Source organism: Podarcis raffonei, chromosome 8 (assembly GCF_027172205.1).
Source record: "Podarcis raffonei isolate rPodRaf1 chromosome 8, rPodRaf1.pri, whole genome shotgun sequence".
Taxonomy (NCBI): domain Eukaryota; kingdom Metazoa; phylum Chordata; class Lepidosauria; order Squamata; family Lacertidae; genus Podarcis; species Podarcis raffonei.
Window position 1 is genome coordinate 27,242,166 of NC_070609.1, and position 3,135 is coordinate 27,245,300.

A 3,135-nucleotide genomic window follows, 5' to 3' on the forward strand; every position below is an offset into this window, starting at 1 on the left:
TTTAGGGTGCCAGCAATTTCTTTTAATATACCCCAAGCAGTTTGCAATTCCAGAGTGTTAGTTAAGTAGATTCATTTATTACATATAATGGATCTCAGGGAAAATGCAATAGAGGACTAAATGGTGTGAATTAACAGTATAATAGTGATAAATGTCTCCTTCCGTGAGGGAAGCGTTATTCTGCATTTCATGGAAAATATATTTTTCACACGCACACATTTATTTATTACAAGGGCTGTGTAGCCCCTGCCTCCAAGGAAGAACACCAAGTCAAGCGGAAGTCCAGATGGGGCCCAACCATTGACTAGAAATGGAGCTTGCTTCCCCACTCCCTGACAACAAAAGCACTCTGCTCCAACGGCCAATTGCCCTGGGGCTGCAGAACTGAAGAGAAATATGCTCTGGCCACAGCCATTGGCCAGGGGACCAAGGGCTGGTTGGGAGCTGCTCCCTTGGCCTCCTAGGAAGAACATCAAGGTAAGGAAGAGACCAATTTGGTCCCATCCATCAGCCAAAGAAGGAGCAACTAAAAGAAGCTTTCTTCCCCCACTCTCTACCAAAAAAGAACACTTGGGCTCAAGTAGGATGTGCAGAGAATTCTGATGGAAATGAATTTGTCAATGTTCGCTTATGCATCCCACATCTGGATCGGAAATCAATCCAGTGAATATAATCAGTTTGTTGTTGTTGCTTTCGGTCCAAAATGATACATAATTGATTATGTCCACTCCCCCTTTGCATTACATTTCCTTAGCATTAAAACATATGGAGTGGAAATTACAACACAATTTACACATTCGTTCATTCATATTACATATTTGTTCATATAATGTCCTACCCTCCCAAAGGAGCCCATGATGTAAATTATGTAATTATGTCAATTACACAAGTTATGTAATCTCATCGCAGCGGGCAGCAAGATGAATAACAGAGCTTTTGGCAGAAGATGAACTGCTCTAGAACAGAAACGGTGGCGCATGTGATAAATATGGGATGGAAAACACCCCTAGCCCCAACTACCAGTTCCCCTGGGACTACAGAGTTGAAGTTTTAATGGTGTGGCTTGACACATGGATGCACATATGTGTCCTGGGAAAGCCAAGTGCTCAGCCTGCAGGGACTGGAGAAGTAAAGGCACGCTTAGTGTATCAGAGCTGTGGAGCCACCCTCCTAACACTGGTGTTGCTGCTGCTTGGCTGGACAGGGACAGAGAAGGGTTGTGGCAAGGTCTGGGCCATGCAGCTGCACCAGTGGAACAACTAATCAGGCGCTCCTGTTGGTGCACCTGCATGGCCCAAACCTTACCAGCATGCCACCCTTCCTCTCACTTGTCCAGGTGCTGTGGGAAAACTCCACACCACTGTCAGAAGTGGGTCTGAGACCTTCAAAATAAAATCTGAACAAAATTGGTGAAGCAGCAAAGAATTTATTGATTGCAAAAGTGTTCTTGCAAGAGTGGGTGTCCAAAAGTAGCAGACACAAGCTTATATCCCCTACACCCGAAGCGCAGGTCCCTCCCTTGTCTCCCCCTTGGGTGGTGACTACAAAGTTTACAGCCTATCATAACCGCCTAATTACCCTACTAACATTATTCATTATTTCCCTTATTTGGTCTATTTCCTTTGCAACTACATGCTAAGCCAAACAAAAATACCTGGAGATAAGTGTGAATTGATCTCTATACTTGCTGACGCTTGTCTACTTATCACACCCACGTTCTGACCACTACCAGGTGTCAGCAAGATGCCTGCTTCTCTGAGATTGCCTAGCATCCTTGTACAATGCGACATTATGCCTGAAGCTTTCCAGTAACTATGGTCTTGAGCAAAGCAACATCATAGCCGTGGCCTTGTGGCTTTTATATGAAAAGCAACATTTTCATTTCTTACACCATTACTCTAATTTTGGCAGCTACCACCTTTGATTACCTTTGGTCCATGTTTCTTATGTTTTTACAACCAACAAGACAAAAGCCACAGAAAACACAGGTGAGCAGCAGCGACACCAGTGTTGGTAAGACATCTCTGTTACACCACACATGCTGCTGCCAGGTTGCAGGGCTTGGGTTTTTCATCTCAGTCTTGAGCTGGCCATGCTGTTGTCGTTGCACTCTCAGGATCTGGATTATTATACTGTCATCATCCCCTGTTAGCCGTGGCTTTAGATCCCTATGCATAAATCCAGGCTGATGATGAGGCCTGCACTGCAGTCCACTCACCTGGAGTCTACATCAGCCCTTCAAACCAGGAAGAAGAACAAGGAAACTAGTCTTTCTGTTGGGCAAGTCAATGTATTCTAAACATCTTCCCCAGTGCACAAAGGGCTCTGTTGGGAATGTTCCTGGTTCCTACCACAGCCTGATTTTGGGAAGCCTGGAACCTGGCAGCAACCACCATGCTCCATGAAACACCCAGAGATGAAAGAAGCCTCTGTGCAAACTTCACAGTGAGAGAGGTAAATTCACTGCAGGCTGCCTGTGTAACCACAGCGGAAAATCCAATATTTACATTTGCTCTGGACACACCATCTTGTGTTCCAAACTTGTGCTCCACCAACAAGCAGCACAGTGGGGCAGGAAGAACAAAGGGGCCAGTGTGGGGCACGGCGCCACGTGGAATAGTACTCTTGGCTTTCAAGGAGGAGGTCAGCTCCCCTCACACACAAAACACTGAGGGTAGTGCAAGGCTGAACAGATTGTTGGGTTATAAAGTTCTCCAACCATTCCCACCCAGCCTCACCCTTAGGAAACTAGGGATCTTAAGAAAAACAAAAAACCCTCTACCAGTCTGCAGTCTCATAGCATAGTACAAAATCTACTTGCTTGTGTACATATCTTGGGTTGTTTCTTAAAAGCCACAATAGTTTCCTTAGCAGCAAATCTGACGACATTCATTGGACCACCATCTTATTCTGACTGTGCTTCTGGTTTAGGATCTGTTCATGCATGTGTGGGCTTGTTTCACTTTAATGAGGGATGGAAGAGAATTTTGTCTAGTCCACAATTACAGAGAGTTTCAGCTCATTTTGACATTTCTCTCTACTTATTTTTTAAAAATCATACTAAAACTGAAATAAAATTTTGCACAAACTTTTACACACAAATTGTGTAAAATTGCAGATTTTTCAATTTCAAAA

At 44.3% G+C, this 3,135-nt stretch overlaps 1 protein-coding gene across 1 annotated transcript in view; it reads right to left on the reverse strand.

Moving 5' to 3' along the window:
- The window catches only part of EXTL1 (exostosin like glycosyltransferase 1), a 64,071-nt gene that overhangs the window by 21,475 nt on the left and 39,461 nt on the right, over positions 1–3,135 (reverse strand). The window lies entirely within an intron of this gene.